This window comes from Limanda limanda, chromosome 11 (genome assembly GCF_963576545.1).
Source record: "Limanda limanda chromosome 11, fLimLim1.1, whole genome shotgun sequence".
Lineage (NCBI taxonomy): Eukaryota > Metazoa > Chordata > Actinopteri > Pleuronectiformes > Pleuronectidae > Limanda > Limanda limanda.
In genome coordinates this window covers 13,260,774-13,281,372 of record NC_083646.1, presented here as the reverse complement: position 1 = coordinate 13,281,372, position 20,599 = coordinate 13,260,774, and positions in this window count along the sequence as shown.

Sequence of the window (20,599 nt, the reverse complement as noted above, 5' to 3'; positions counted from 1 at the left end):
TCTAAGACCTTCTTGTGGCCTAGTTATTATAAATAACCCTCGTAATATGTAATAAAGTCCATTATATACAGGCCATACTCTATTGTTTTTGTTCAATGAAATGAAAGGATTCCACCCTGCACAATGCAAATTATTTTATTTGAATATTCCCACACAGTCTGATGTCAGTGCCCAGGCTTAATGTGAACGGTGTGACACCAGTGAAACTGCAGTGGTGGCAAATTTTATAATGTCACCCTATTGTCAGAATGATTTAAAATCTAGGAAAGTTAGTCTTGGAAACTTACTCAAAACATCACATATTTGTGCTCCCTCCTATTTAGTACAAAACCCCCCCAAACAAGTAGGTGACGGCAAAAGTCGTGAAATGTAAAGAAAAAGCCACTTGAGTTGCTCTGAATCAGTTGAGGGCCTCTACATGTTGGGTCTCTCTATACATTACATGGTTTTGGCCCTAAAATTGTATAATTTTATACTTAAAATTTAGCTGAATTGAATGCCTTTTATTTTATTTTAGTTTAGTCTGCCATGGCCTTTGTGAAACCCTTTGTGGCCTTGTTAAGATGAGTGCTGTACAAACAAAGTTGTTGTTATTATTATCACAGGTGGTTTTAAAAACTGTAAAAAAGCAGTGAAGAAGACACCAACCGAGGAAACCAGACGCGTGCACACTCGACAACCTGAGAATTAAAAAGAATCGGGCTCGGAACAATAAATCACCACAGCCAATCACGAGCCGCGTACTCTTCTCTCGACGTCCCCGATTCGAACCAATGACGAGCGGCGGGGGGCGGGGCCAGCCCTGACGCACTGAGGCTCGTGATTGACGCAAGCTTTGTTGCTAAATTTAGCATCTGGCGGCCGGATTGCACAGAGCCCATTCATTGTGATCCAGCCGAGCCAAATATAGTCGTAGACAGGTATTTTTAGCGGGAAAGCGTGTCCCCGGTTCCTTCCGCCGAGGCAACCTGAGCGAGGTGGGACCGAGTCAGAGACCCGATCCTGGATCAGCACCTCCAGGGTCCACTCGTGCCCTGCCAGAGAGAGAGTGGAGGGTAGTTTTACAATCAGCTGATCGGGGGCAAGGGAGACCCCCCCCCACCCCCCCACCACCGTCTCTCTGCGGCCAGCGCTTCCCGGGAAAAAAGGGTTTGAGGGAATCACATGTCACACACAGAAACGTGATGTTGTTGTTTCTCCCTCCGCCGCCTCCTGTCTGATCCGGGGAGAAAATAAAAAAGTTCCCCCGAGTCAGGATGAGTCTGTCAGGTGTCTGACGAACAATGAAAAAGCAACAACAACAACAACAACAACAACACACACAATGTGTAAGCTGAGTGTGCGCGCCTGACGCACCCACTGGGTTCAGGTAGGCAGCCTCCCTGGGAAATCCCTCCTCTGTGTTACACCTTGAAACAGATACTCTCCCTGCACTTCACACAAGGAAAGCCTCACATTTACCTGTGTGCGTGTGTGAGTGTGTGCGTGTGCGTGTGTGTGTGTGCGTGTGACTGTTTCTATTCAGTCTATAGTGAGTGCACACAAGGCGAGGGGATAATCAACAATACTACATGAATGATGAGTGCAGTTGAATTATCGATAGCAATATAATAAAAGTCCAATATACATATATCTTAGTATATATACATTTGGCCCTGAGAGTTGAATACACTACAATTTAAGTAAACACAATCTAATATTTGAAATACTACTTGAAACATAACCAAATACTCCCCACATATACAAATACTAACAACCAAACCAAATGCTCTCCCAAATTCTTTGAAACAACCATAAACTCACAAGACAAACAAATTCCACAAAACAAACAAATACACGCAATTCATCCAAATTCCACAACACAACCGAGTTCTACAATCAGTCAAATTTCACAATACAACCAAATACTCAACGCAACAGAAGTGTTTCCAGGGGAAATTGAAAAGGGATGAAAACACGTTTGTTGTTTTTTTAGAATTTGTTTGTGTTGTGAGTATTTGCTGCACATTTTCTTTGGACAACCGTATACATTTATTGTAATATTTAGCAACATCGACTGATATGAATTTTTTTTTATCTTGATATACTTTGCGGCCACATCGCCCATCTCTATTTGTGTGTACTGAAAAGGCCTTGTTTGTCCACCAAGAGACGCAGTGACCCAAAATTCTCCCAGTTTCTCTCAGTGGCAGTGAAAAGTGGAGGAGATCCGAGAATCCTAATCGTCTGTAAAGTGTGATTGTACCGTGGTTGCAGTGTGACCTGTGATTCACACTGTGGCCAGTCAGTCTCCGGGTTCCAGGATCAGCTGCAGGGCCTGCAGATCACATGGCACCAGGCCTCAGACCGCTGCAGGCTCGGAACAATCCGTGATTGACAGTGGACACGCTTGTAATTTGATTAAAACATTTCCACTCTGGATTCAATTTTGAACAGAATTACTTTTTCAGAGAGTTGCAAGTAGAAGTTTCTTCCATCTGACGGAGCTGAACACCGGTGAGGTATTTTTCAGTGTAGGTAGTCAAACTCCTTCATGGACAGTCCTGGTGCCATCACTTCACCCTCAGTACTCCGCTGTGTTCCTGATGTTTCCTCTCGTCACGATAATCTCCGATGAATTAACAAAGGGATCTAATTCAAACTCTAGGTTTTTCTCAACAGAAGACAACATCTGTGTTGTTCATCTGGTAGAAGTCATCAAGCCGTGAGGGGGGTCATTGAGGGCGATCTCTAAATGGATCATTATTTTGTGGATGCGCTTTCATAATTGTGTTATTATTGTGAAATATTTCTTATCAGCACATGTCCCATTGCATGTCTGTACCTTATGAGCCTTTCCTGGTCATGTAGGGTGAACTTTTCATAATGGAGCATTTATATCTTCGAAAGTGATATAAACTCTTTGCCTTTTGCCAGTGATGCTGAAGCGTAATTGCCTTTTTAACTCATCAGTGTTGTTTGTCCTCTCTCTCCTCGGTGTGCTTCACCTGCCTCCCTCTCCCGCTCTTTCCGGCTGGACAGGGTATCAGCTGACTCCACTTTGACCTCACCATGGTGACGCGTAAATCCAGATTAACCCGCTCTGTTATTCCGCCAGACATGGAAGTGATTAGAGATTATGACAGTGTCCTTTTAATAGAATTGGACATTTGGGTAATCAAGTGCGTCCACCAAAGTTGTGTCAGGTGACTCACTTACTCACGCACACACACACACACACACACACACACACACACACACACACACACACACACACACACACACACACACACACACACACACACACACACACACACACACACACACACACACACACACACACACACACACACACACACACGACATGACTAACCCCAAGCCGGACCAAGTTATAAACCTAGAAATTGAATGGTTTGCTTTGCAGGAACTAAATGATGTGACTGCAATGTGACTGTGAGAGCTGAGCTCCACCCAAAACATTTGACAATTTTATGACAGTATTTAAATCCTCACGCCCACACCATGTAATAATAATGGAATGGACGCCTAGTCACATAATTGCTGGGCTGGTTTGGTTTGGAGTTGCACATGTTTTGTATTTTGAATTTGTGTTCCTAATTGCCAAACTTAAGTTCTACACCTAATTGCTGACTCAGTGTTTCAGAGAGCAACTTTTACTCTTGGCTCACACAGTTACCAAAAAGTTGTCGATTGAAGCCTTCCCATGAACTTGAGACTTTCCAGTGGATTCTCTTTTTATTACACATAACCTCTCTGGAATTCTGCAAACCTCAAACCAATACAAATTCAATACAATCGACGTATTGTCCAAGGCACTGGAGAAGGTTAAAGGAAGTTATGTGATTGGGAAACAAACCCTGTGACTAAACGTTTGTGCCACTATACCGAGATCGATCTTTTCTGACTAGCTAACCCTTCCGCCATCAGCGAGAGGTAAGGTGGGAGGGGCAATTCATCCATTTTAATATCATCTAAAATATTACTTTTGTTGCTTTTAATTCACTAAGAGTGTGTCTCATGGTTCTTGTACTGTCAATCATTATTTTGATTGTTTAATGATCATTAAATGATCCATGTTCAGTGTTACAGGGGGTGGGCAGGGCCTGAGGTTCAGAGGTTGAGTTTGAGTTAACCTCCTGTACAGAGGAAAAAATAACAACAATTCAAATTTGATCACAAAAAGTATATTAAAACTTGACCCTGATGAAAATGTGTGAAATGTATATTTTCATTAATTTAATAATATATATCAGCACTTTTTCTCCTTGTATGTGTATGTGAAGAGAAAAAAACAATAACCCAACAACAGCAACTGTATGAACGTGAACTCTGGTACAACAGCAGAAACTTTTTTGGCTGAATTCAGTTGATGCTCCTCTCTCTCAAAGTCCCCCCCCCCCCAGAGATTTTATCTCATTTCGCATTACACTTTTTTCCCCCATTCATGCCTTGGACAAGCCATATCTCTTCACATATTTTGGTGACGTAATCTTGCCCATGGGTTCAAAATCGTAAATCATTTTTTTTGCTCATTCAGCAACCTGCTGTTTTATTTCCTGTATTCTTCCATCATCATTAAACAAAAAATGAAAAGACAACAGTCAAAACCTGCTGGAACATCTCGGATATACAGGCGGTGAATTTGGGTCTGATCGTTTTCTGCTAGACAAATTAAATTTCACAAATCAAATCAATTATCTTTGTTTTCTGCCCCTGATAAAAACTAATTATCCAATCGTAAAGAATTGCACTGACAGGTTAAGTGTCTGCTGCTTCCCTCTGTGAACTGTTCAAACCTCTGCAAGCTTGTCAGTGTCGTCAGATTTATGCGTAGACAGTGTGTCCGAGGTGCCACCTCTCACAGTTGTGAGTGCACGGTTGTGGTGTGTACAGTGTTTGGCCCTCTTGTACAAAGCTGCTGACTGTATGGTGGACATAATGCACCAAGACACTCTGAACTCTGTCTTATCACAAAGCAGAAGTGAAAAGTGATTGTGTCAGTTTGAATGAGCTCTCTATGTCTGCGGCCAAAGCACCGGCACTCAGTGCTCTGGTGTCACTGGAGAAAGAGGAAAGCAGAGAAAGAAAGAAACAGAGGAAGGCTTTTATCATCGTGTCACCAAATCTGCTCCAACTGTACGTCAGAGTGCAGGAGGATGGGAAGGGGGGGGGGCGTGCGGGGGAGAGGATTGCTGGCGCAATGGCAGAGTGCTCAATGGTGGCATTCTTCCCCTTCTGTGGGGACAAACACACACACCACGACAACACACTCACATACACACATACACCAGGGGATTCCCCCCCCGGGAGTACCCAAGTGAAGTAATACAACCCATCACTGCCTTATCACACCAGTGGCCACAGACAGGAGAGTGTAGAGAAGTGTTTCCATGAACCACAGCACCGCGGCACCATGTACTATATGTCACTCATGCAGAGATTTTGTTCCTCTATATATGATGTCATCGTGATGCGTTTTGACACTTTTTTTTATTATTCACCTTTGTGTGTGTGTGTGTGTTTGTGTGTGTGTGTGTTGACAGAGGGAGAGGAGGGCGATGCGCAGCAGCTTGTACGTATATCTCTGTAGTTTCCCTCCCCTGTCTGCTGGATAGATTTATCACCTTTCTTATTATTACCCTGCAATAAAATGTAACTGCATGATTCACCTCTTTGTGTAAATTTTCAGAGTGTGCGTGAACATGTGAGTCAAACCTTGCCCAGGGTTTGTGTTCCTTTAGTGTAACTTTAACTGCGTTCTTTTGTTCCTGTGTTTGTATCTGACATTTATGCAAGCGTGCACTGTGGTGGCAGTTTTTACAAGACTCTGAGTCCATGCATCTTTCTTCAGTGTAGAAGTTGAGGAAGTAGATTAAGGGGGGTTGCCTGCAGTGGCCTCATTTGCATGGGGCAATAGCAACAGCATTGGAGGCTCGTTCTTCCTGCAGCAGAGGGTCAGAGAGTTTGTTGTCCTCATGAGGTTCTGACGAGATTCACGAGTACAGAAGTCTTTCTTGAAGCAGTGTCCTTAAGCACCATGTGAAAAGAATGCACACACACAAACACACACACACACACACACACACACACACACACACACACACACACACACACACACACACACACAGTTGTGAGCAGCAGGTGTGTGTCAGGCAGGATCCAGCACGCCAGATGTTTTTTCAGACCATTGTAAAAGGGAGATCATTTCACTGGGGCCACCTACCAGTGAGGATCAATTTGGGTTCTGCTGAGTTTATAAGGACGTGTAGGTGAAACAGAAACTTCATCTTTGTCAGGTTTGAGATGTAAAGCTGCAGTCAAACTGGCTCGACTCCTTTATAATAACTATTATTGTGAGTATTGCACATTTGCCTACACCCTTCAAGCTCGGCAGACGAGGCAGACATATCCATTATTAGCCGGTCTGCAGTTATGTGTGCCAGGGTGGAACAATTGTCAGCCGCAGAATAGAGATGTAGAAAATAATAAACCAAATGGGTAACAGTAGTCATTCCGTGTTTAATGAGACAGTGAAGCAGCAGAAGATCAGTAATTAAAAGAAGGATTTGTATTTTTGGACTCCTGATGAACGGGGTTATTAATCATGTCAGTTGCACACCGATCAAAAAACCTGCACAACAAGGATCCCATGTGGGTGATGGTGCACTCATTATGTGCAGTTGTTGACTTTGGAGGCAAACAAGCAGCTAATGCGAACGTGAATGAGGCAGAGCAGGCCGAGAACTCTCAAACCCACCGATGAGTGAGAAGCCCTTCACGGGACAGCTCAACTTTGTGTGCTTTCTTTTAGCTCCGGTGGGAAAGACACCTTTGATCCAAAACACCTCATTTGTAGGACCGCTGCTGTGGTGTTCTACTTCCTGTCGGGCTACAATCGCAACAGTGTACAGTGAAGCAAAAACTACTAAACCAGTTTCCATGAAAGTCTGTAGAAAGATGCAGTACGGGTCAGTGATGATGCAGATCTGGATTGAGGGTGCGATCCACGAATTTGTTGAGTTAGGGCATTTTTCAACATTGCGGTGGATTTCTCAAATTAAATCATGGATCTTAATGGATAAAAATCAAGCATGTTTTGGAGACATTTATAAGTATGTGCATTTTGGTGCAGATCCAAATAAATATCTTGCAAATTGTCTGTTTACTGCGACTGTCGGGCCACAATGTAACTATGCGCTCTGATTCTAGTTCTCTTAGATTCTTAGTTAAACATCTTGCATTAATTAAAGCCCTGTCTAACAATACCTGTGTGCCTGCCATGTAGACGCCTGGTCACTGACCTGTGGTGTAAGGTTGCTGTAAACAACAAATTGTATCGCTACTGACGGTATTAAGTTTACAACTTAACTACCGGTGGTGAATCTAGAAGTGCACGGGCGTAATTTGTAAGATACTGTGTTGAAATAGGCGAACAGCAGGTGAGTGAGTCACCTTAGTGTGGGCAGTTGTTTAAAGATCATTTTCTTGGGGATGCCAGAAACAGAAAATGTACTAATGTGTGTGTGTGTGTGTGTGTAAGAGTTAAAACATTGCATCACTTCCCCACTTAAGAGTGTTTGGATTAAGATATCGCACATTAAACAGGTAGACTCTCCTCAGAGAGATAGTAGGTGTCCACTTGAGAATGCGTATGATGGGGGAGTTACCAAGTATTTGCATGCAGTCTATAAATAAACCCAATGTAAATATGCAGCTTAGAAGGATGAAGTGCATTTTATTTTTTAACGTCTGGGAACTTCAGCTGCACGAATAAGTGTGTATATGCACTCGAGGCATGATTGAAACAGTTTGTGTTATACACATCTGGGCCCTGAATGTCCTGCTCACCTTGATCAGCTCCACCCACGCTCCACTCCACCCAGGTATCTGTTTGAAAGCTTGCAATGCAGTTTCTCTTTGTGTGAAGAAGTGATGACATTTTGCTAATTGAGTCAGCGTCTTCGTAACCCTTCAGATATTCATCACCAGAGCAGAATGTGTGCGTGTGTGTGTGTGTGTTTGTGTGTGTGTGTGTGTGTGCATTCTGTGATTTACGTGTGTATCAGGTTGAAATACTGTGTGATTTCAGTCTTTGATGATTTGCTGCGGCTTCTCTCATTTTGGGTCACACACTGACCACATGGGCATGTACATGGGCAAACACGCGTACACACACACAAGCACACACACACGCGCACACTCTCAAAGAGATAAACAAGTGGTTGCATTTCTGCATGAGTCACACTCGTGGGTAGAGGTGGAAAGTTTCCTTGTTTGGGCGATTCCCCCCTGCTGACACTGAGACTTTTTTTATTTGAAGTGTCTGATGTGTTTCCAATCTCAGGCGGACTTGCAGTTGACAGCAGATTCATTCAGCTCATATGTGCATCCAAACAACACTGCCTCTCGTCCTTGTAGACGGAGTAAGGAGCTCATACATCCGGAGTGGAGCTCCTTTGTGTATTAAGAAGCCAGCTGAGGTGGTTCAGGCATCTGATTGCCTGATTCTGGGGTTTTTTCCAGGGATGTCCGACTGGTGGGAGGCATTGGGGTAGACCCTGATAGTGCACCTGGTCTGAGGAAAGCATTTCTAACATATGATTTGTAACTCTGGTGCTACTGTTTTGTTTTAAGTTCTCCTTTTTCATCTTACTTTTATTGCAACTATATATTGTGTAGATCAGGGGTGTCCAAACTTTTTGTCCCGAGGGCCACATACAGAAGACAACCTTAGAGACACCTTCTTTGTGTGTGGAAGTCTTTGTCGACTGTTTATTACTTTTTCTGGAGGACAAATTTGTCCCTGATCTTTCTACACAGCTTCGTACACTCGTCAACCTGCAAACCGACGTCAGCCGAGATCTCCTTCCAGGAATTGCAGGTCATCTGCGTGTCCTTGTATTTAGTCAGTGACGGGTTATACAAGTGGTTATACTTTCAGATCTCTTCTGCCAAGTGCTCTTCTATTTGGTCCATATCCGTTCTTCTAAATCTTCCTTGGTTTCTGCCGGTAATATGGGGCATGAAACCGGAAATATGACTCTGGAAAGGATGTAGTTAGCGGACCAATCACAGTCTTGCGGGCTGCGTGAGGCTTGCGTAGCTTTGTCGTAAAAAGCATGCTGCGGCCTCTCCCCTGTCGAAGAAGCCTGGCCCCATAAAGCAAAACAAAGTGCTTTAAGTAAGTGCCATTTGAGCGCTACTAAATTTTTTTTTAAATTTTTTATACATTATATTTTTAGACATTGATGCGGGCCAATTAAAAATGGATGGCGGGCCGCAGTTGGCCCGCGGGCCGTAGTTTGGACACCCCTGGTGTAGATCCTTAATGGCACAGCTTTGGACTCTGCTGCCTATGACAGTAGGTGTTCAGTTAAAAAAAGGCATAGAGGTAATGATGTCTGATCTACTGGCTTGGAGGCCAGTAGCCAGTCAGGTTTACCTTTAGCCTCATAATTCATGGATCTAGACGAAAGAAATTAGGCATGTTTAGGAGACTGATATCTATGAGGGTGTGGATTTGATGTGGATCAAATACATATCCGGGTGTTGTGAATTTAAGTATATTTTCACAAGGGAACTGTTGGGCCTTGGGGAGGTAAATCTGTGAAGTTGTAAAGGACGTTGCTGAGCAGGCTGCAAAAAAGACAGACGAAGAGAGTGAAAGTGTGTTTCGCAATTATTATTTGGCATTCATTTATGACAAACATTTTGGGACATAAAAGCATCTATTCTGACATTTCTTTCTTTTTCTTGATTCTACTACCGATCATTAACAACTTTAAATGACCTAAGCTTCCGTTCACTATCTTTCTCGCAGTGTATGAATGAAATGCTTGCAGGTCTGTGCGGAGACTCGTGTATTGTTAATGACACATAATAAGTCTATGCTTTATGAACCTCAGGTATGTGCAACTTTGCTCAGAGAGATTAAGGAGCAAATGTCGGATGAGAAGTACGAACCTGTCTCATCATGTCTTTGCCCGCGGCTGAATACACCCGTACTTATTTGCATGTCGATACTGGAATGTGACATAAGAGTTTATAATTTTGTACAAGTTGACTCATTAAATGGGATCCATTGTCAAGTGGAAGGAATTAAATAATGTATTAATATAGTGTGTCACAGTTTTATCTGATGACACATGAACCTTTATGAAAGTTCACGGATGATTGACTCACGAAACTGACCTTTGGGGATACACTCTTACTACCTGTGTTGAAATTATTGCAATGATATCACACTGCTCTGTGAGTTCACTGTGTGTGTTGGGTCCTGCTGTGTTAACACGTTGGGACCAATAAAATGAATCTCTTGTCAGTATTTATTATTATAAAAAATTAAAGAAAGAAGAAAAAGTCCTTGTCACAACTGCACATTTTGGTACAAGGAACAACGTACACCACAAAGTTTCAGTGAAACCGCATTTTCTCTAAAATAGACAGCAGCCTGCACCAAAAGAATTTAATCGGAAAGCTTGTCGTCATTGACTATTGTCCCCGCTCCCCATAAAACGTCCTCAAGAGGAACATTGCAAAAACATTCCTCATATAGCATAAAACCAATAATGACTAATTTTGTCGTGTAAAAATGTGTAAAATGTGAACATTGCTTTTTATACTTGTAAGAGAACTCCATGTGGTTCAACACTGTTCCAGATCTTATCTTGTTACATAAAGATCATGTGGCTTATCACAATGTTATGTCACCATTTGAAAGATATGTCCATCAAAACCAGAAACAAAACATCAGTTTCACTTCTTATTTAGGTCACATTGTGAGAGGTGATGGTCTACTGGTCTGCTGCTTTTCAAAATGTGAGTAATTTCTCTATTGGAACCAGAGCAGTCAGGTGACCCACAGAATTAAAACATACTGTAATGAATCTTATCACAAATGTAAGACATGAATACAACTCACAGGCAAAAGAAATACAAAAAACATAGTTTGTTCTTCCACTCGTACCTACAGATATGAATGAATTTGTAGTGAAGTGCTGAAATGTGATATTTCTTCGCTCTACAACGACACTAAATTTATCCAGGAGTGACCTTGAATAACCTCACGCAGCCCGGCCATCGTTATGACCAACAAGAATTTCCTCATAAGTTTCACACATGGTTTAACAGTAACTTCCTTTGTGCTTTTTCTTGTAGGATTACTTTGTTTTGCAGAAACGAAATGTCATTCGTTTTAACGGCTTCAATGGATTTCATGAGAAGATGATTTAAGTTGTCTTCACCTCCCCCTCGACCTTTCACTTTGAACTGGTTCACCTCTTATGATTCACAGCATCTAAACTTTGACATTTGAAAATGGATTCCCTTCTCACGATTGAAACCTGGTCCTCAACAATTAATCCACCTGTGTACGGGAATCGAACATATGCATCACGACATAGCGGGGATGCTGCGTGGGCACCCACTAGTGATAATGCCAACGCTCCCATTGTGATCTTCCCAGAAGTCCTTAGTGCGCAGTGAGAGGCACTCCCAGATATTTCCAGTGGGTGATAGAGGAGCGTAGAGACTTCCCTTCTGAGGCTGGGCCAGCTGCATACCTGAAGAGCAAGTATTTATATGCGCCGCTCCCTATGACCAGAAGTGCTCACTCGCTGTGTGGGAGTGCAGTTCCCAAATATGTGGACATAATTCCGTGCTGATGTAAGAGGATCATCAGACGGAGTCCCAGAAATACGTACAAAGTTTTGGGGATATTAGAAATAATAAATGTGATTCATCCAAACTCCCTACAGGTGCAACGACACGAGAGTATTTGATTTTGAACATATTTTTCCATAATTTGAGGCCTCGGATTTTCCACTTATTCTTCAGCATTATCCTCCACACAGACTTAGACGGCCAAATAATAGAGATTCCATTGTCTCTAAAATGAAGCTTTGAGATTCTGCTAAGCCCCAGATCAAAACTACTTCATATAACACTTTCTCTTATATTGGATATATTTTTAAATAAAGGGTGTGTACAGGGCCAGGAACAGACAGCTATAGAAACACTACTTCTTCAATGTTAAATTAGATTTTATTCAAGCAGTAACCCTTTCAGGACCAAACATTTCCACCATTATATATTAATTCTGTTATCATTTGGGAAAACAATAGCTGTGCATGTGATATAGCTGTAGATTACACATTCAAGAGGATTTCATTTTTGTAAAAGACCTCCATAACGCTAAGGGAACTACAAGAGACTATAGTTAGAAAAAGAGCTTTCAAAATTGAAGCAGCTAAAGTATCTTGACTTTTATTTTGTAGAGGAATGAGCTGCCTTCATGCAACTCAGCAGTGTGATGACAGGGGTCATCAGGGTCCTATCCTTCAACATGAGAAAGCTTTGATCAGAGCCAAAGATGATATTACACGACTGTTTTCACAAACTGAGTCTTCATTGTAAAACATTAGAAATTTCCCTTTAACCCTAAAATGTGCCTCTAAAGTTTAGTTCCCACAGGTGTCCGTCTTTAGAAAGGTTTACTGGTTTAATTGTGCTTGATCCCCCAAATACCCCAAAACCAGTCATTATGAAGGTTCCCAGTACAGTGGTCTCTTGTCTTCGCAGTAACCTGGATGTGAGGGGATAGGGTAGATGTGACCATGAGAGCAGCTTTCACTCCGTCGCTTGGACGATGTCTTCAGCCCTCCTCTCCTCTCTGTAGGTGACTAATCTGCCTAATTACTCACCGGATGGGATTAATCTGCTGTAGCTAATGCCGTCAGATGAACGCTCTGTTGGCTAAATGCTTGTGCAGTAATCTTGTGTTGTGTTTGTGAAGTCTCGAGTTGTCGGATAAATTCATCTGAGCCGGGCTGCCGTCCTTTTTGAAAGCCTCATTCAACAAATGGCAGAGAAGTTGTCAGAAATGTGAAGATATTTTTGCACACACACAGATTCACATTGTTGCTTCAGATTAGACCGTGGCCACAGAGAATCATTATCTCTGCTATGGGTGTTAATTAACAGAACTGTAAAGATCGTACATAGTTGCCCTTATAAGCATATGATTAACAGTTTGAAGGCTTCTTATATCTAGCAACACACCTGTTTAATCCAATCCTTTTGCTCGAAAGTGGCTATGGCATTAGTTGAATAATTAATGATGCTATGTTTCCGTGATGGTGTATTGTCACCATCACCATCTGTAGGTAGAGAAGGATGACATGACAGCTCCCCTATGGGGAAGCCAAGGCGTCTCGAATGCCCCTTGTGGCTGGCTGCAGTTAGCATTATAAATCCCACCTCCTCCTTGTTAGCAGATGGGACCAAACTAAAAAGTAAATACACATTAAACTTATTTTTCTCGAGAATGTGCCTGTCATTTAGGTAGTTCTTATCACACTGCTATTTGTTAATCTGTAGATTTTCCTGACATGTTAAGATCAAGTGGTTGTACCAGCTACCACTTCATTACTGAGCTTTTGCCAGCCTGCTAATCATTCAGCAAGGTGGCGTCCAATCACAGTCAAGCATGCATTCCTAATACATTACTTTGAAAATTTTCTATTTTAAAAAATTTGATGGAAAATTGCTCCACAGTGCCACCAGTGGTCAGAATCTCCGCACAGAAACTTTAATTTGAATTTTGTGTCTGACGCCATGAAACATAGACTCTGCAATTAACATATCACAGACAGTTGCCAAACCAGACTTGGGTCAACGACAGGTCATGACCTCAGACTGACTTGGCCAATGTCAACATCCCCCCCCCCCTCCTTCCCCCTTCACCGTCTCTGTTACTCTCTTCCCTGTGCTCTGCTGCTGCTTTCCCTGGTTACAGTTTCCTCTCTCTTCTTGCCCTCTCCTGACACTCAACCACTCACTCCTTCCTCTGCTCCCACTTTCCTCTCTCCTTCTCTTCCGTCTCCCCTTGGGTTCCTTCGCTCCATGAGGGAGGAACTTCCACTGCAGCTTCTCTCCAGGAACAGAACAGGCTTCCACTGTGGAAACACGGCTACATAACACTACACTCCGATCCGCTTTCCACATCCAGCAGGGAGGGGGAGCTTCGCGTCACTGCATCCCACACGCACACACACACACACGCACACACACACACGCACACACAGACGCACACACGCACATAGATCTCTCTTTTATACCCCCACCTGTGACGGATCATTTTTCTTTTTGTTGCATAATTTTGTTTTTGTTATTTGATCATTTGAATTATCTTGGCACCACATGATTTTGACATTAGGGAAAGATCCCCCTTTATCTCCCTGTCCATCAGGAACGGCACTCCCAGTCAAATTACAGAGTCGAACATCTGAAACGAATGTATGCAAAGTGAAAGTCTATATTTATCACCATGTGCCTGTTGTTTTGGATCTTCTCCTGAAAGGCGGCTTCTATAATTGGCCACTTATCAGCATTAATGGATAGAGAGGACGATCAGGTAGATAGGGGCTATAGAGAGAACACACACGTGCATACACACACCCAGGAAACTCCGTGTCATCATATTCAAAGCAGACAGGAATAGAAACGGCTTGCGGGAGGTAACCACTCTGACATAAGCAGTAGCCATTACAAATGACCATGACCTGTGATAACCTTCTACCATATCTCACATTGTTCATGCCTCGCACTACCATGCATTAGACCACAGGTGTGAACACTCTTAAGGGGCATTGAGATCCCATTACACAGACTCAGATCTTCTTTTAGAGCGTTTTCAGACCTACTTTTTTTCGGTCCAGACCATCTGACCCATTGGCATAGTAGTAAGTAGATAATGAGTGAATAATAATTTTTGGGTGAACTATCCCTTTAATTTCCAGCAGACCATGGGAGGAGAATCTCTGTCTGTTACAAACAGCAATACCTTTGATCTTTGCCAGTGGAAATGATGGAGGTGTTTATTTGCATATAGAGCTGGTAAGTGAGATCTGACCTGACGTACTCACAGCCATCCAATAGGGATCAGGTCTGAACAGGGCCTTTGTGTTCCTGAGTGTGCGTGTGTGTGTGCAGTCAAACAGTATGTGGCTGTCGAAGATGCCTTTTCCATAGTCCAGATATTCCCTTTCTCCATGAACATATCTGGTCTTTATATAAGGTGCGCCTGGGACTTACATAATTCTTGGCACTTAAGGTTTCTGTGTGTGTGTGTGTGTGTCTGGAAAGCTTGTGGAGCTGCAATTTTGTGATTGCATGTGTGTATGTGTGTGTCCCCATGACACCTTGGACATTCTCCTGGCCACGGCTGTGGAAATGCTCCTCTGCTCAGTGGGGACTGGGGGCTGGGGGAGTTGGTTGGATGAATGGATGAATTAATGAATGAATGAATTCAGAGTGGGGGCTTTGATGGTTGGATGGAGAAGAGGAACTGTTAAACTGTGGCACAGCGAGAAAGACAGTGGCAAAACGAGAGGGGGAAAGTTGGGCTCATTCCCACCTTATGTAAACCAGACCTCCTCTGTTGTCACTGGGCTTTGTGGTTTGGACTCAATGGGACAGACTTAAGTCATGTCACTGTCACAGTTCATTATCTCTTTAGTTTTTGTGTTGCTTTTGTTGTTTGGTCGTGATGTGTACAGTGCAACATGGCGCTATATATAGAGTAAACTCTCTTATACTATCCTGATGTGAATTATGATTTTGAATGGTTGCTCCACCAGTTTGGTTCCCATATGGACGTAGAGACCCAGCTTTCATCTGAATGTTGGTGCAGATATCATGTAGCAGAATCAGAGCAACAGTTCCCTTGAATTTAATCGAGCTGCACCAAACGTCACACACTCAATGACATCAATTCCCTAAATTTTTTCCACGTAGCAAGAATACATTCAAATGTAGTCGTCATCTTCTCTCTTTAGGAAGGGAAAGGGTGAATATTTGGGTGAGTCAACATCAATGATACTGTGACGCGAATCACACAAGTAACGCGGCGCTAGTATGGTGTGATGGTGTGAGCACACCATTGGAATACTCTATTTTAAATGTTTTGTATTGTTTCCAACCACTATGTGCAGTGTATAAAATAGCTACATAGTTATTATTAGCATTTGCAATGCAGCTTCGATCATTGTCAGTGTGTTCACAGTACATCAACTAATTAATGATACTTACGTGGAGTCATATGACCTTGACCTACTGAGATGTAAAAAAATATTTGATGTACTATGTTGACTGTCACCCACAACATACTGTAGGTGTTGATAAATTCATGTAGTACTGTAGCCGCCGTAGTAGCCTTTTCTTCAGTATTGGGGAAACTACTCTCACTGCACTGCATCATGGGAAGCCTCGCATAGAGCTGCATCCTCAAGGTTTGAATGCTGAGTGCAGGCGGTGGTAACATGATCTTGTTTACTCAAACCACCTGCCTGATGAAGTGCTTATCTGCCGCTCTGCATGACACTAATATAGCAGTAAGTTATAAGTGGCCAGAGTGTCTGTGCTGTCCCTCTCTGAAGTCCTTGTCCTCTCCTTCCCATCGTACATTAGATAGGAATTCATCTTGAGCAGCGGCATGTGTGTGTGCGTGTTTATAATTGTGTGTGTCTTACTTGTAGTGGAAACTCTTTGGGAATCTGTGCCACGGAATGTCTGGGCAGGATTCCCTCTTTTCCCCCAGCGGAGCAGACCATTCACACACAGCTATCTGTGCGCAACATGAACACGTAGCACAGCCCAGCCACGTCAGTTTGTGTGTGGACTTGATCTCGCCGACAGTTCATGAGATCTTTGCCTTGGGGTGACTCAATCCCAAAAATTGAATACTGAGGATGTGTTACCAAATCACCGAGACATGAACCGCCTCTGTCTGTCTGATTCTCTCCCTTCTCTGTCTGACGTCTGACTGCTTCACTCTCACTTTCTCTAACTTCTCTTCTCTCTTCCTCTTCCTCCCCTTCGCTGGAATGCAAACTACAGTGTTTGACCTTGTGATTCATCTCTCCCACGCTGACCACACCAGCACTGTCGGCCTAACGCAGACGCAGTGCGGACCCATACTCTCATACGGTACACACACAGCACCACACACACACACACACACACACTCATGCACTGTTGCGTCACTCTCCTGTGGTGTGGCCTGTAACTACCAGACAGCTGTTCCTGCTTATAGTTGTCATGTCAGCCATGATGTCAGAGCTTTGTTGTGTGTGATAGGCTGACGTCTGATGTGCCCTGTGTATGTGGGAGACTTTCGCTCTCTGTGCCACACAGAGTCGTGGTCATGGACCAAACGGTCAACTGCTTTGTGATCTCTTACCCCGCAGCAGAACACTTGCGTCTTTCTTGTCACCACAGTGTGAAAATGTGTTATGCTTCTGTCACAGCGGCGATTTACACCACAACAAATACACTAGTGACCCGAAACTCGCGTGGGCAAGTTGAACCCAGTGAAGTCTTTGGCTTTAGAAATGAAAGATCAGAAGAGTCGTGGTAAAACTGGACTCATTTGCGTATAAGTTATGACATTTTGGAACTTTTGGGCATGACTGCCATAAAGCCTGACAGGTTGCTGTTCTATCATATTTTTATGATAGATAACTTATAAAGGATCAAAACTGATGAAACACAGTCAGAGACACTGTCTTTGTTTATTCTTCTTTCTTGGGAAAACCTCACGTTATTCTAGTGGCAGCCTTGAGCCAGTTGGGCTAACACTTACCTCGTTGGGTCCAGAACTTTTGTCTTTTCAATTTAGTTCAAACCAAAATAACAGGTGTAAAAGGTGCCTTGAACCACTCTCTGGTGTGGTCCTGGTTCGGATCAAACAAACCATCATCTGTACCGTTTTGATGAGTCCGGGATTTTGGACCAATTGCAGGAAGTTGATACAGCGTTAAACAATAGAAGAAGAAACGACAATGAACAATGACAATGAACCTGTTCATTCATCTTTTCCTTTCAAACGTAAATACTTTTCTATGACCTTTATTCAAAACAGTTTCTGTTAAAATGCTTTTAATGCTTTCAATCTGATTTTTAGCAATTTCCGTCTGGATTGCCTAAGAGGCAGGAACTGTTGTCGCAAAAACTGTTTTCTTCTCGAAAAAATTGGTCAGTAACAAAAGTGTGTCATTCACTTATTTAAAAAAAAAGACTGCATTGGATTAGAAGTATGCGTGTGTATGTCCAGTCATGGTCACCATGGTGAAGTCCTCCTAAAAATCGCCATGACAACTCAAGCCATCTACAGCCATGTTACAGTTACAGCCAAAACACGTAACTGTCTCCTACGCATCAACAACATTCACACATGGGCCCACACACACTCTCTCACACACACACACACACACATGTACATGTATCTGACAGCTTGCAAACTCAGTGTCAAAATAGAGTTAGATAAGCGTAAGATAAAATTATGATTTTGTTTACGCTGCTTCGACTCATGTAAGAAATAAAACGTCATTCAAAACAACAATTTCATAATATCACACTCTGTTTTTATTCATTTAACCTGCAGGCATTAACAAAATAGACTATTTTTGTCTTTAAAAATATCAAAAAGTATCTTTGACACAGAAGAATTATCAGCATGTGCCTGAAGGTGATGACATCCTGAGGGCTCTCACCACCAGCTCGACCAGTCACCTTAAAACACACACACACACACAAACACACACACACCCTGCCCCCAGCGCACACACACACACACACACACTGCTCGATGGTTGAGATAGAAGCCCACCCCCCCCTTCCCATCCTTTACAGTATCTGACCCATTTTCCTGTGCTCACTCTGAAGACGCTGGTGAGCAGCCCTCCTTGTTTCCACTGGGGTGGAAAACACTAGTGGAGTGGGAAAAGGAGGGGAGTGGGAGGACAGGGGCAGTGGAAGATGAATTTAAGGGGGGGGCGGAAAGTATAAGGGTGAGTGAGTATGTCCATTAACCCTCCCAGAGGAACACCCCAGGGGTGCCAGAGGATTAACTCTTGTGCTTGTAAAAAATGTGTGTGTGTGGTCATGTGCGTTTGCTTATGTGTGACTTTTTGTGTTTGTTACTGACAAGAATTTCATCCAATTCGGCATCGAAAACTATTCTGTCCTCTTTAGCTCTGCTGGTGCCACCATGTTGTCTAATCACTTACATTCTCCATTCTGCTGTTATGTTGGTTTTAATATATCAAAAAACGATTTTCTGACTTCTTCCTGACTTTTAGTCTCTAAGTTATGCTCCCAAAACACTATGTCATACATTTCCCATGATGCAACTTGATAGTGTAATTCATTAGACCCTCCAGGCCTGGAAAAACCCAATATCTTTCAAGCTCCTAGTTTGTCTCCGTGCACAAACCAAGATAATTGTCACATCAGAAAAGTAATTTTTGGCACACTGTTTTCAAAGGCTGCATGTTGTGTGAAATTAACTTGTCATATATTATTATTTGACGAATAAATTGGATGGAACGCCCCTTATCACGTTTCCTTTGGATTGATCTTTCATCTTTTTCAAACAGACGTGTAGGCCATTTTCATTCATTTCTAAATGCAGAAAGAAATCAACTTCTCAAATTTGAATCATGATAAATAGGCTTACGTTTTTCATCGGAAAATGAAAATGAATAACAGACCAGGTACCACCTATGTTCCGATTATCACATCGCATGCGAACCAAAGCCTGTTCTGTCGATCTTCACACAGCCCTGTGGGTAGAGGTGAGGTAACCTAAACTGCAGCACTGGGGTTGCCCCCATAGACGTGCCACCTTCCTCTCTGAGTCCTCCGGTCCCCTCGTGAGCAGGTTTGCGGTCCAGTGAGCGAGGTAGTGACAGGGTCGCCCACTCGAGTCTCACTTCGTTGGTTTCATCCTGTCACCATGTGATGTAAATGGAAGTGAGAACACCTACACTCTTCTCAGGTGCCATGACAATCATATGACATCAGTATTACAATGACACAGCTTTAGTATCACCTGCTGGTCTCTGATTGGCTGGTTGGGTGTGAGTGCGTAAGTCTCTGCACCTCACGACCTCATATGTGACATGTTTTCACCTGTTATCTACATGAACTTTATTTTGACTCTTCTCCTGCACGAATGGAAGTGAGTGGAAGGTTGTCGGCTGCAGGTATGTTTTATTTTTTTATAACCTGCATTGGAGCCACCACAGTAAACAACCACAAGACTTTGGAGGTGTGTGTGTCAAGAAAGTGTCCACTTGTGTGTGTCTGTGTTTTATGTGCTAATCCTGGAAAGAGAAGTGAAATGGACACTTCCGCTCTTTTCTAAAATAAGACCTTCCGTTGCAACTTCCTCTTTCTGACACACTATGCATGCGCACAACAATCACACACACACATGCACACACTATTTATATGTCCTTATCCGGCATTGTGTGGTAACCATGTTGTGTGCGTGTGAGTGAGGGGAAAATGGTTTGGTGTAATGGCACAACGTGTGGCCTGGGAAACAGCTGGTGACTCCATGTATGCACAGAGCGCTGTGATGCAACAGCTTACTATGTATGTTCATCTGTGGTAGCACATATGTATGTACATTTATCAGTGTGTGTGTGTGTGTGTGGGTGTGTGGGTGGGCGTGCATGTGAGTTACTGAGAAAGAGTGAGAGAAGGAAAGTGTTTTTTCAACATGTGACGTAGGCTTCTGGTGTTTTCCAAACCA